The sequence below is a fragment of the Paramormyrops kingsleyae genome, chromosome 25 (genome assembly GCF_048594095.1).
Source record: "Paramormyrops kingsleyae isolate MSU_618 chromosome 25, PKINGS_0.4, whole genome shotgun sequence".
Taxonomy (NCBI): domain Eukaryota; kingdom Metazoa; phylum Chordata; class Actinopteri; order Osteoglossiformes; family Mormyridae; genus Paramormyrops; species Paramormyrops kingsleyae.
In genome coordinates this window covers 35,211,150-35,225,316 of record NC_132821.1, presented here as the reverse complement: position 1 = coordinate 35,225,316, position 14,167 = coordinate 35,211,150, and positions in this window count along the sequence as shown.

Here is a 14,167-nt window from a genome sequence, read left to right as displayed (position 1 = left end):
AGATGATACCAGAAATGTCACATAACAATACCTGAACCGCTAAGTTAGTCAGATGATACCAGAAATGTCACATACCAATACCTGAACTGCTAGGTTAGTCAGATGATACCAGAAACCACACAACACAGGTCCGGAATTGCTAAGTTAGTAATATGATACAGTCAATCATCAACAAAGATCTTCCAGGCAGGCAGAGGCAGAACATGCACTCAAGGTCAAAAGCCTAGTGTTATCAAGTTAAGGAGGCACAATTTTAATAAACATGTACTGGGGGGATTGTACAGCAGACTGTCTAGTTTCAGGAACACTTTGGATCATCTCCCTAGGCCACTGCTACCTGTAGTTATACCCTGTCAAAGGACTCCATTCACTTAACATTGCCTACCATGGCAAATTCAAAGGGCCACTGCGGGACTTTGGTAAGGGCCACAGTCTTCAGACTCGGCACGGTCATTCCTGAAGGCGTCTAGTTTAGCTGTGCCGAATTTCAGACCCATAGGTCGTACGGATCAGTCGTAGGCCCCCCAGAAGTCCCCCTAGGCCATAAAGCGCACATCCGGAACCGCACGACGCATTTGTGGAAAGGTCACGAAAGGTCACCAAAAGTAAAGCCCATTGTTTGACATGAAGATCTGCTAATTAAGGTGATATCTATACATGTAATTAAAGGGCAGACTCTGTAGTTTTAGTAGCACTTTGAATGGTGTTCCTAGGCCACTCCTAGCTGAAGTTATGGGCCTAGAAGTGACAGGTGGGGTGCCTCCATTGACTTAACATTGCCGACCTCACTGACTTTGAGGGCCTATAAAAACTGTTCTGTGAAGTCTACACCTTTGAAACTCTACAGTTGTGGTCTTCAGTCTCCCATGTGTGTGCAGTAAAAAATCCAGACCTCTGGCTCGCACGGCCTAGGCCGCAGGTACCTTTTTGTACTTTGCAGCCTAGTGCTGAGGTCTAGACCGCTGATTCTCCAGTATGTGATATAGACCTCCGTGGGGCTCCACTGTGCCACATCTCACGCTCCTAGCTCAAACGGGCCGGCCGTGAGACCACCAGACGCTAAAGGGTTAATAAAACCTGCCCCGTGTGGTCTAGACCTCCAAAATTCGGGTCACTGATGCAGGCCACCCTCCTCCGTCAGTATTCCAAATTTCAGACCTATAGCTCTAACAGAACTTCAGTTATGATCATTTTTCTAACGACGTCCCCTCCGAGCTTCGGCAGCCTTTCGACATGGGGTAGAGGGCCTAGGACCTTACCCCCATTTTTTGGCCCAGATGAGGCAAAATATCATCAACTTGTGCTCCTGCCGTATGTAGGGGGCATAATTCTAACGGACATGTATGGAGGGACTTTGCGCCGCCGACGTCCGGTGTCGGGAGAGCCTCGACCCGACCCCCTACGTCGCACCTCCGCCGAGATATCCGCTGATTGGCTCTAATATGGGGAGCGCTCATACGGCGCAGAGTCGTCCTCTTTGATGTTGGGAAACCCCTTCTAGGGGCATCTTGGGGGCATAATTTTAACAGAGGTATATGGAGGGCCTTCTCTGGAGGGGCTCGTAGCTCACGGCGAACTTTGACCCGTCGTCCTTTGTCGCTGCTCCGCAGAACCATTCCCTAATTGACGTTAATTGAAAAATCAATAACCCAGAAATGCGTCGTGACAATTCTGGAAACGGGATTACGCCTAACAGTTCCGGCATTGCCACATCTGATGGCACTCACCTGCTAATTGCAAATCGAGGAGGCATAATTTTAATGGACATGTATTGGCAGGATTGTACAGTACGCCGTCCAGTTTCAGAAACATCTTGGATCATCTTCCTAGGTCACTCCTACGTAAAGTTATGGCCTGTCAAAGCCGGCCATCCGCTTAACATTGCCTACGCACTAAAATTTAAAAATTGACTGTGGGACACGGGTGCGAGCTACGCTCACGGAACTCGGCACGGTCGTTCCTGCGGGTACCTAGTTTTGTCGTGCCGAATTTCAGACCTCTAGCTCGTACGGCTTGGCCGTGACCCCCCGTGACGTTGTCTGAGAGGGGGAGTCGATCATCTGCTTAAAGATCTTCCGTCTAGGCAGATAAAGAAACAGTCTATTTTCAAATTAAGGAGGCACAATTTTAATAAACATGTATCGGGGTAATTGAAGGACAGACTGTCTACTTTCAGGAACACTTTGAACCATCTTCCTAGCTTCTACGGTCGTGCAGTTATGCCCCCTTAAGTCAGTTCGAGGCCTACACGGACCTAAACAGTCTTGCCTACCATAGCAAATTCAAGAGGTCACTGTGGGCCTTTCGTAAGGGTCACGGTCATAAAACTTGGCACACTTGTTCCTGAGTTGATCTAGTTTATGCATGCCAAAGGTCAGACGTGTAGGTCATACGGGTCGGCCGTGACGCCCCCTAATGTTACTCTGAGGCCTTCAGTCAGTTAGATGATACCAGAAATGTCACATAACAATACCTGAACTGCTAAGTTAGTGAGATGATACCGGAAAAGACACATAACAATACCTGAACTGCTAAGTTAGTCAGATGATACCAGAAATGTCACATAACAATACCTGTACGGCTAAGTTAGTGAGATGATACCAGAAATGTGACATGACAGTTCCAACATTGCTAAGTTAGTGAGATGATACCAGAAATGTGACATAACAATACCTGAACCGCTAAGTTAGTCAGATGATACCAGAAATGTCACATAACAATACCTGAACTGCTAAGTTACTGAGATGATACCAGAAAGGACACATAACGATACCTGAACTGCTAAGTTAGTGAGATGATACCAGAAAAGACACATAACAATACCTGAACTGATAAGTTAGTGAGATGATACCAGAAATGTCACATCACAGTTCCGACATTGCTAAGTTAGTGAGATGATACCAGAAATGTCACGTCACAATACCTGAATTGCTAAGTTAGTGAGATGATACCAGAAATGTCACATAACACTTCCTAAAGTGCTAAGTTAGTAAGATGATACCAGAAACGTCACATAGCAATACCTGAACTGCTAAGTTAGTAAGATGATACCAGAAACCACACATCACGAGTCCGGAATCGCTAAGTTAGTAAGATGATACCAGAAAAGTCACATAGCAATACCTGAACTGATAAGTTAGTGAGATGATACCAGAAATGTCACATCACAGTTCCGACATTGCTAAGTTAGTGAGATGATACCAGAAATGTCACGTCACAATACCTGAATTGCTAAGTTAGTGAGATGATACCAGAAATGTCACATAACACTTCCTAAAGTGCTAAGTTAGTAAGATGATACCAGAAACGTCACATAGCAATACCTGAACTGCTAAGTTAGTAAGATGATACCAGAAACCACACATCACGAGTCCGGAATCGCTAAGTTAGTAAGATGATACCAGAAAAGTCACATAGCAATACCTGAACTGATAAGTTAGTGAGATGATACCAGAAATGTCACATCACAGTTCCGACATTGCTAAGTTAGTGAGATGATACCAGAAATGTCACGTCACAATACCTGAATTGCTAAGTTAGTGAGATGATACCAGAAATGTCACATAACACTTCCTAAAGTGCTAAGTTAGTAAGATGATACCAGAAACGTCACATAGCAATACCTGAACTGCTAAGTTAGTAAGATGATACCAGAAACCACACATCACGAGTCCGGAATCGCTAAGTTAGTAAGATGATACCAGAAAAGTCACATAGCAATACCTGGAATGCTAAGTTAGTAAGATGATACCAGAAAAGTCACGTCACAGTACCGGAATTGCTAGATTAGTAAGATGATACCAGAAAAGTCACATAACAATTCCTACAGTGCTAAGTTAGTAAGATGGTACCAGAAATGTGACATAACAATACCTGAACTGCTACGTTAGTGAGATGATACCAGAAAAGTCACGTCACAGTACCGGAATCACTAGGTTAGTAAGATGATAACAGAAAAGTCACATAACAATCCCTAATATGCTAAGTTAGTAAGATGATACCAGAAAAGTCACATAACAATACCTGAACTGCTAAGTTAGTGAGATGATACCAGAAATGTGACATAACGATACCTGAACTGCTAAGTTAGTAAGATGATACCAGAAATGTGACATAACAATACCTGACCTGCTAAGTTAGTAAGATGATACCAGAAATGTCACATAACAATACCTGAACTGCTAAGTTAGTCAGATGATACCAGAAACCACACTACACAGTTCCGTTATTGCTAAGTTAGTAATATGATACAGTCAATCATCAACAAAGATCTTCCAGGCAGGCAGAGGCAGAACATGCACTCAAGGTCAAAAGCCTAGTGTTATCAAGTTAAGGAGGCACAATTTTAATAAACATGTATTGGGGGGATTGTACAGCAGACTGTCTAGTTTCAGGAACACTTTGGATCATCTCCCTAGGCCACTGCTACCTGTAGTTATGCCCTGTCAAAGGACTCCATTCACTTAACATTGCCTACCATGGCAAATTCAAAGGGCCACTGCGGGACTTTGGTAAGGGCCACAGTCTTCAGACTCGGCACGGTCATTCCTGAAGGCGTCTAGTTTACGTGTGCCGAATTTCAGACCCATAGGTGGTACGGGTCAGTCGTAGGCCCCCCAGAAGTCCCCCTAGGCCATAAAGCGCACATCCGGAACCGCACGATGCATTTGTGGAAAGGTCACGAAAGGTCACCAAAAGTGAAGCCCATTGTTTGACATGAAGATCTGCTAATTAAGGTGATATCTATACATGAAATTAAAGGGCAGACTCTGTAGTTTTAGTAGCACTTTGAATGGTGTTCCTAGGCCACTCCTAGCTGAAGTTATGGGCCTAGAAGTGACAGGTGGGGTGCCTCCATTGACTTAACATTGCCGACCTCACTGACTTTGAGGGCCTATAAAAACAGTTCTGTGAGGTCTACACCTTTGAAACTCTACAGGTGTGGTCTTCAGTCTCCCATGTGTGTGCAGTAAAAAATCCAGACCTCTGGGTCGCACGGCCTAGGCCGCAGGTACCTTTTTGTACTTTGCGGCCTAGTGCTGAGGTCTAGACCGCTGATTCTCCAGTATGTGATATAGACCTCGGTGGGGCTCCACTGTGCCAAATCTCACTCTCCTAGCTCAAACGGGCCGGCCGTGAGACCACCAGACGCTAAAGGGTTAATAAAACCTGCCCCGTGTGGTCTAGACCTCCAAAATTCGGGTCACTGATGCAGGCCACCCTCCTCCGTCAGTATTCCAAATTTCAGACCTCTAGCTCTAAGCGAACTGCAGTTATGATCATTTTTCTAATGACGTCCCCTCCGAGCTTCGGCAGCCTTTCGACATGGGGTAGAGGGCCTAGGACCTTACCCCCATTTTTTGGCCCAGATGAGGCAAAATATCATCAACTTGTGCTCCTGCCGTATGTAGGGGGCATAATTCTAACGGACATATATGGAGGGACTTTGCGCCGCCGGCGTCCGGTGTCGGGAGAGCCTCGACCCGACCCCCTACGTCGCACCTCCGCCGAGATATCCGCTAATTGGCTCTAATATGGGGAGCGCTCATACGGCGCAGAGTGGTCCTCTTTGATGTTGGGAAACCCCTTCTACGGGCATCTTGGGGGCATGATTTTAACAGAGGTGTATGGATGGCCTTCTCTGGAGGGGCTCGTCGTTTCCGGTGAACTTTGACCCGTCGTCCTTCGTCGCTGCTCCGCAGAACCATTCCCTAATTGACGTTAATTGAAAAATCAATAACCCAGAAATGCATCGTGACAATTCTGGAAACGGGATTACACCTAGCAGTTCCGGCATTGCCACATCTGATGGCACTCACCTGCTAATTGCAAATCGAGGAGGCATAATTTTAATGGACATGTATTGGCAGGATTGTACAGTACGCCGTCCAGTTTCAGAAACATCTTGGATCATCTTCCTAGGTCACTGCTACGTGAAGTTATGGCCTGTCAAAGGCAGCCATTCACTTAACATTGCCTACATACTGAAATTTAAAAATTAACTGCGGGACACGGGTGCGAGCTACGGTCACGCAACTCGGCTCGGTCGTTCCGGCGGGTGTCTAGTTTTGCCGTGCCGAATTTCAGACCTCTAGCTCGTACGGCTTGGCCGTGACCCCCCGTGACGTTGTCTGAGAGGGGGAGTCGATCATCTGCTTAAAGATCTTCCGTCTAGGCAGATAAAGAAACAGTCTATTTTCAAATTAAGGAGGCACAATTTTAATAAACATGTATTGGGGTAATTAAGGGACAGACCGTCTACTTTCAGGAACACTTTGAACCATCTTCCTAGCTTCTACGGTCGTGCAGTTATGCCCCCTTAAGTTAGTTTGAGGCCTACACGGGCCTAAACAGCCTTGCCTACCATAGCAAATTCAAGAGGTCACTGTAGGCCTTTCGTAAGGGTCACATTCATAAAACTTGGCAGACTTGATCCAGAGCTGATCTACTTTATGCATGCCAAAGGTCAGACGTGTAGGTCATACGGTTCGGCCGTGACGCCCCCTAATGTTAGTTTCAGGCCTAGTAAGACGGGAAAACACTTAGTACTCCCGACATTGCTAAGTTAGTAAGATGATACCAGAAATGTCACATAACAATACCTGAACTGCTAAGTTAGTGAGATGATACCAGAAATGTCACATAACAATACCTGAACTGCTAAGTTAGTAAGATGATACCAGAAAAGTCACATAACAATTCCTAATCTGCTACGTTAGTAAGATGGTACCAGAAAAGTCACATAACAATACCTGAATCGCTAAGTTAGTAAGATGATACCAGAAATGTCACATAACAATACCTGAACTGCTAAGTTAGTGAGATGATAACAGAAATGTGACATAACGATACCTGAACTGCTAAGTTAGTGAGATGATATCAGAAAAGTCACATAACAATACCTGAACTGCTACGTTAGTAAGATGATACCAGAAATGTCACATAACAATACCTGAACTGCTAAGTTAGTGAGATGATACCAGAAAAGACACATAACGATACCTGAACTGCTATGTTATTGAGATGATACCAGAAAAGTCACATAACAACACCTGAAGTGCTAGGTTAATATGATGATACCAGAAAACACACATCACAATGCCGTAATTGCTAAGTTAGTAATATGATACCAGAAAAGTCACATCGCAATTCCTACAGTGCTAAGTTAGTAAGATGATACCAGAAAAGGCACGTCACAATACCTGAAGTGCTAAGTTAGTAATATGATACCAGAAAACACATGTCACAATTCCGCCGTTGCTAAGTTAGTCAAACCAGAAAACGCACGTTTCCGGAAATATCACTAACAAAGTTGGTTTTGTAATATTAAAAACATTGTAGAAATTTTTTGGTCAGGTCTGCACTGATGATGCTGCACGTGCTTCATCAGGCATCCGTCTAGTATGTCTCCACCGAGTTTCAGACCTGCAGCTCGTACGGCTGGGCCGTTACTGCCCCTCATGTTCGTTTGCGGCCTACTCTCTCATATGTCCCCATTGACTTGCATTGCCCAACTTAGCAAATTCTACAGCCGACTATAGCTCTTTGGTAAGTGCTGCGTTCATGAGGCTTGGCACACTTATTCATACGTATACCTAGTTTGTGCAGGCCGAATTTCAGACCTCTAGCTCGTACGGCTCAGCCGTGACGCCCCCACATGTTAGTTTGAGGCCTAGTGAAAAAAGTGCAGCCACTAATGATAAAATATACGTTGGTTTCAAATTAAGGAGGCATAATTTTAATGGACATGTATAGATTACATTTAGGAGCAGACTGTCTAGTATCAGGAGCACTTTTAATCATTTTCCGAGGTCACTGCTACCTGAACTTATGGCCTGTCTAATGAGAGGTGTGGTGTCTCCATTCACTTAACATTGCCGACAATAGCAAATTCAAGAGGTCACTGTAGGCCTTTCGTAAGGGTCACATTCATAAAACTTGGCAGACTTGATCCAGAGCTGATCTAGTTAATGCATGCCAAAGGTCAGATGTGTAGGTCATACGGTTCGGCCGTGACGCCCCCTAATGTTAGTTTGAGGCCTAGTAAGACGGGAAAACACTTAGTACTTCCAACATTGCTAAGTTAGTAAGATGATAACAGAAATGTCACGTCACAGTACCGGAATCGCTAGATTAGTAAGATGATACCAGAAATGTCACTTCGCAGTTCCGGGATTGCTAAGTTAGTAAGATGATACCAGAAAAGTCACATAACAATTGCTAATCTGCTACGTTAGTAATATGATACCAGAAAAGTCACATCGCAATCCCTAAAGTGCTACGTTAGTAAGATGATACCAGAAACCACACATCATGATTCCGGAATCGCTACGTTAGTAAGATGATAGCAGAAACGTCACATAGCAATACCTGAACTGCTAAGTTAGTAAGATGATACCAGAAATGTCACATAACAATACCTGAACTGCTACGTTAGTGAGATGATACCAGAAATGTGACATAACAATACCTGAACTGCTTAGTTAGTGAGATGATACCAGAAATGTCACATAACAATACCTGAACTGCTACGTTAGTGAGATGATACCAGAAATGTCACATAACAATACCTGAACTGCTAAGTTAGTGAGATGATACCAGAAAAGTCACATAACAATACCTGAACTGCTACGTTATTGAGATGATACCAGAAAAGTCACATAACAACACCTGAAGTGCTAGGTTAATATGATGATACCAGAAAACACACATCACAATGCCGTAATTGCTAAGTTAGTAATATGATAACAGAATTGTCACATCGCAATTACTAAAGTGCTAAGTTAGTAAGATGATACCAGAAAAGTCACGTCACAATACTGGAATTGCTAGATTAGTAAGATGATACCAGAAATGTCACGCCGCAGTTCCGGGATTGCTAAGTTAGTAAGATGATACCAGAAAAGTCACGTCACAATGCCGTAATTGATAAGTTAGTAAGATGATACCAGAAAACACACGTCACAATTCCGACGTTGCTAAGTTAGTCAAACCGGAAAACGCACGTTTCCGGAAATATCACTAACAAAGTTGGTTTTGTAATATTAAAAACATTGTAGAAATTTTTTGGTCAGGTCTGCACTGATGATGCTGCACGTGCTTCATCAGGCATCCGTCTAGTATGTCTCCACCGAGTTTCAGACCTGCAGCTCGTACGGCTGGGCCGTTAAGGCCCCTCATGTTCGTTTGCGGCCTACTCGCTCATATGTCCCCATTGACTTGCATTGCCCAACTTAGCAAATTCTACGGCCCACTATAGCTCTTTGGTAAGTGCTGCGTTCATGAGGATAGGCACACTTATTCATACGTATAACTAGTTTGTGAAGGCCGAATTTCAGACACCTAGCTCGTATGGCTCAGCCATGACGCCACCACATGTTAGTTTGAGGCCTAGTCAAAAAAGTGCAGCCACTAATGATAAAATATGCGTTGGTTTCAAATTAAGGAGGCACAATTTTAATGGACATGTATAGATTACATTTAGGAGCAGACTGTCTAGTATCAGGAGCACTTTTAATCATTTTCCTAGGTCACTGCTACCTGAAGTTATGGCCTGTCTAATGAGAGGTGTGGTGTCTCCATTCACTTAACATTGCCTACCATAGCAAATTCAAGAGGTCACTGTAGGCCTTTTGTAAGGGTCACATTCATAAAACTTGGCAGAATTGATCCAGCGCTGATCTACTTTATGCATGCCAAAGGTCAGATGTGTAGGTCATACGGTTCGGCCGTGACGCCCCCTAATGTTAGTTTGAGGCCTAGTAAGACGGGAAAACACTTAGTACTTCCGACATTGCTAAGTTAGTGAGATGATACCAGAAATGTCACATAACAATACCTGAACTGCTAGGTTAGTAAGATGATACCAGAAAACAACCGACACAGTTCTGAAATCACTAAGTTAAACCAAGTTTACAGTTAACAATTGCAGAATAAAATTATTTAAAACTCAGTCATGCCACCCAGTGGCAAATGTGTGGAATTTGTATGTCCCCCCAGTAAAGAAATTCACAATTGCTAATTTATTAGCAATTGTGGAATTTTGAATACATGTGATTTTACATAGGCAAGGACAGAATTGCCACTGCAAGGACTAATTAACATCTTCACCCAAATTTGCGTTGCATGGCAATGTTAACGGCATAAGCAATTCCGGAATATTACTTAGAAATTCTGGGTAGGTCCCTAACCCTAACCCCTAACCCTAACCCTAACCCTAACCCTAACCTTAATGATCTCCTAAGACCAGGTAACCATCTGAAAGGTACCCAGGATTCAGTGCACCTTCCCTGGGTACACTTATGACAAAGGCCCCTGACCTTAATGACCTCCTAAGACCAGGTAACCATCTGAAAGGTACCCAGGATTCAGTGCACCTTCCCTGGGTACACTTTTGACAAAGGTCCCTGACCTTAATGACCTCCTAAGACCAGGCAACCTTCTCAAAGGTACCCAGGATTCAATGCACCTTCCCTGGGTACAGTTTCACAGAGGGTCCGCTGGTTCCCGGACTTCCCTGTGACTTAGGGTTACGGTTGCAGCTGGCACTTAGGGTTATGCTTCCACCTACTACTTAGGGTTATGCTTCCACCTGCTACTTACGGTTATGCTTCCACCTGCTACTTAGGGTTATGCTTGCACCTGCTACTTAGGGTTATGGAAAGACAGTTGGCCCAGGCTACCCAGGGTTAGATGCACCTTCCCTGGGTACACTTATGACAAAGGGCCCCTGACCTTATGGACCTCCTAAGACCAGGTAATCATCTGAAAGGTACCCAGGATTCAGTGCACCTTCCCTGGGTACACTTATGACAAAGGCCCCTGACCGTAATGACCTCCTAAGACCAGGTAACCATCTGAAAGGTACCCAGGATTCAGTGCACCTTCCCTGGGTACACTTATGACAAAGGCCCCTGACCGTAATGACCTCCTAAGACCAGGTAACCATCTGAAAGGTACCCAGGATTCAGTGCACCTTCCCTGGGTACACTTATGACAAAGGCCCCTGACCGTAATGACCTCCTAAGACCATGTAACCATCTGAAAGGTACCCAGGATTCAGTGCACCTTCCCTGGGTACACTTATGACAAAGGTCCCTAACCTTAATGACCTCCTAAGACCAGGCAACCTTCTCAAAGGTACCCAGGATTCAGTGCACCTTCCCTGGGTACACTTTTGACAAAGGTCCCTAACCTTAATGACCTCCTAAGACCAGGTAACCATCTGAAAGGTACCCAGGATTCAGTGCACCTTCCCTGGGTACACTTATGACAAAGGCCCCTGACCTTAATGACCTCCTAAGACCAGGTAACCATCTGAAAGGTACCCAGGATTCAGTGCACCTTCCCTGGGTACACTTTTGACAAAGGTCCCTGACCTTAATGACCTCCTAAGACCAGGCAACCTTCTCAAAGGTACCCAGGATTCAATGCACCTTCCCTGGGTACAGTTTCACAGAGGGTCCGCTGGTTCCCGGACTTCCCTGTGACTTAGGGTTACGGTTGCATTTGGCACTTAGGGTTATGCTTCCACCTACTACTTAGGGTTATGCTTCCACCTGCTACTTAGGGTTATGCTTCCACCTGCCACTTAGGGTTATGCTTGCACCTGCTACTTAGGGTTATGGAAAGACAGTTGGCCCAGGCTACCCAGGGTTAGATGCACCTTCCCTGGGTACACTTATGACAAAGGGCCCCTGACCTTATGGACCTCCTAAGACCAGGCAACCTTCTCAAAGGTACCCAGCATTAAGTGCACCTTCCCAGGCTACGCTTTGGACAAAGGGCCGCTGACCTTAAGGCCCCGGGAGGATGAGCCCTCCGGGGCCAAGACAGTCGGCCCAGGACGGGCCTTCCGGGCCCCAGGACCCTGATCTCCATGGGAGCCTTGTGGCCCGAGACTTCAGCCCCCTCCCGACTGCTGTCACCGGCGACCACCCACCCCCCTGAGGTTTACCCCCTTTATGCTCCGCAAGATGGAACTCCGGCCATCTGGTCAACCATTTGCAACTTTGGCCATCTGGTCAACCTTTTGCAACTTTGGCCATCTGGTCAACCTTTTGTAAGATATAGAGAGTTGACCAGATATCCCTATTTAACTTACTGCGACTTCAGCCATCTGGTCAACTATTATAAATAAGGCTGTCATATTCGGTGCACCTTCCCTGGGTACACTTATGACAAAGGCCCCTGACCGTAATGACCTCCTAAGACCATGTAACCATCTGAAAGGTACTAAGTGCCAGCTGAAACCATAACCCTAAGTCACAGGGGAGTCCGGGAACCAGCGGGCCCTCGGTGAAACTGTACCCAGGGAAGGTGCACTCAAAGCCGGGTCAGCCTGACCGTATGTGGGCCTTAAGTTTAGTAGCCCTTTGTCCCAAGTGTAGCCGGGGAAGGTGCACTTAAAGCTGGGTCAGCCTGACTGAATGTGGGCCTTAAGGTCAGGGGCCCTTTGTCCTAAGCTGGCCGGACTGTCTTGGGCCCGAAGGGCCCATTCCCATGAGCCCGTAGGGCTCATCCTCCCGGGCCCGAAGGGCCCTGCAGGCCGGACTGTCTTGGGCCCGAAGGGCCCATTACATAACCCTAAGTAGCAGGTGGAAGCATAACCATAAGTGCCATCTGCAAGCGTAACCCTAACTGCCAGCTGAAACCATAGGCTGGGCAAAATCTGCCTAGCAACTTTTTTTAATTGGTTGGATTGCAGTCTAGTAGCAGCGCACCATCTTGTTTTTCTCAGTGTTGTTTCGGAAACTGAGAGGAGTGGCTTTCTGCAATTGCCAGTGAGTGTCTTCTAAAGTACTTTTACAAGTTTTTAATAATATTTATATTGTTAAAGTCAGTTTCGCCGTAAGTGTTGTTGTTTAGCCGCATGTTTAGACAGTATTAATTTAGCAAACATTGCTAGCAACATGAACATGTACTATGAGTGCAATGCTATAAATTACAGTATAAACTTGATTTAATTATGTAATAAGTATATGAGAAGATATTATTTCGGTGATATGTTTTGTTTGCGGTAGGAAGGTTACCCAATGTCCCTCCTGTCACCAGTATGGGGCACCACTTGACCCACCGCTAGGGGAAGTTGTCATGGTTTTCTAATGTTTTCTGATATTAAATGATGCTTTCATGGTCTTTAGTGTTTTTTGATATTACATAGTGCCTTCATGGTCTTTTAATGTTTTCTGATATTAAATGATGCTTTCATGGTTTATTGTTTTTACTATTACATATTGCTTACATAGATTTTATATGTTGGTTCTATGAAAATCTCTAATGTTTTTATGTTTCAGGTGTGCCTCTTAATATGCCACGTAAGCGCCACGTGTGCCCTCTGTGCCATGTGGCATATTATTATGTTTCAGTTCATCTTCATGATGTTCATAAGATGAAAAGCCCAAAAGAGAGGCATATGATTTATGGTGCAGCAACTGGTCGATTTTCTGGGCCTATGGACTGCCCTCTACCAAACTGCACAGGGACAAATTTAACACGAATTGACCGTCACCTGATGTTTCGCCACAAGCTGAAGGGCGATGAGCTGAAAGATCAGGTACTACATTTCATTGTATGTCTACGGGAAATTTTCACAAGGTTTTATTGTCTTAAATCATTTCACATGATTATATCTTGCCAAATAACCAGGTTATCGTCACCAAAAAGTTAGCAGCAGAGAAGTGCTTGCATGGCAAAAGAAAACAGTCCATGGCAGAGAAAAGTAAAATTGAAGAGCTTGAGGACCGTATTGCTGATCTGGAGAAGCAGCTGTCATCTCAATCGGCTGAAGTGTCTGTTCAATCCACTTCAACCAAATCACACACTGTGCATTTCTTTTGTGATAAGCTTTACAATTGCAATGTTATGCTGGTGAGGTTACACTGGTTAACTTTAATTTTCTGCTTTTGTTCTTTCAGAAGTATTTAAAAAATTTAAGGAGAGCATATTCAAGATTGGCGCATCTACGAAGTGCATCTCAAACCAAGGCCAAGAATTGGCATATGTTCAAAAATTTGTTCTATTTACGTGGAACAACCCAGAGAAGCAAGCGCCAGCTCACTTGAAGTACCTTTCAGATAAAGTGAGGATTAATTCATGGCTGGCTGAGCATAATGAGAAATTTAAAGTAACTACAGTGAAAAACTATCTTTTGGCTATTAAATTTTTT